We start from the raw sequence: 285 nt of genomic DNA, 5'->3' as shown, positions 1-285 counted from the left end.
ATCCCTCCTCTCCCCTCCATCCCTTCCCCCCTCTCCCTCCATCCCTCCATCCCCCCCTTATTTTTAAATGACGCGACCGGGGACGTGAAGTCGCTTTCCGGTTCGGCCTGACTGGAGGCGGGTGATTAGACGCAAATCGGTTCATTTTCCCTGCTGCGCGTCTGGCCGATCTCGCGTCTGGCCGATCTCGCGTCAAGATCGCTGACCACGGGGGGGGGGGGGGCATTTAGATACTCTTGGGGCGGGGTTATGGAACAGCCGTCTCGCGAACTGGGTCAAGTCTGG

Source organism: Penaeus monodon, chromosome 41, assembly GCF_015228065.2.
Source record: "Penaeus monodon isolate SGIC_2016 chromosome 41, NSTDA_Pmon_1, whole genome shotgun sequence".
NCBI lineage: Eukaryota > Metazoa > Arthropoda > Malacostraca > Decapoda > Penaeidae > Penaeus > Penaeus monodon.
Note: the sequence above shows the minus strand (reverse complement) of the source record.